A 586-nucleotide genomic window follows, 5' to 3' on the forward strand; every position below is an offset into this window, starting at 1 on the left:
CCAAATAACTTGTCATTTAGCTTCATGATTGCTCCAAGGTATTTAGCAACTTGCTCTTTAGTGACATACTCATCCTCTTCAGAGGAGGAATACTCATCAGAGCTCATGAATGGCATAAGTAAGTCCAATGGAATCTCTATGGTCTCTTTTTGAGCCTCAGATTCCCATGGTTCCTTATTGGGGAACTCATTGGAGGCCAGTGGACGTCCATTGAGGTCTTCCTCAGTGGTGTTCACTGCCTCTCCTTCCTCTCCAAATTCGGCCATGTTGATGGCCTTGCACTCTCCTTTTGGATTTTCTTCTGTATTGCTTGGGAAAGTACTAGGAGGGAGTTCAGAAATTTTCTTGCTCAGCTGTCCCACTTGTGCCTCCAAGTTTCTAATGGAGGACCTTGTTTCAGTCATGGAACTTTGAGTGGTTTTGATTAGATCAGAGACCATGGTTGCTAAGTCAGAGGTATTCTGCTTAGAACTCTCTGTCTGTTGCTGAGAAGATGATGGGAAAGGCTTGCTATTGCTAAACCTGTTTCTTCCACCATTATTATTGTTGAAACCTTGTTGAGGTCTCTGTTGATCCTTCCATGAGA

The sequence above is a fragment of the Arachis duranensis genome, chromosome 6, assembly GCF_000817695.3.
Source record: "Arachis duranensis cultivar V14167 chromosome 6, aradu.V14167.gnm2.J7QH, whole genome shotgun sequence".
In the NCBI taxonomy this organism is placed as follows: domain Eukaryota; kingdom Viridiplantae; phylum Streptophyta; class Magnoliopsida; order Fabales; family Fabaceae; genus Arachis; species Arachis duranensis.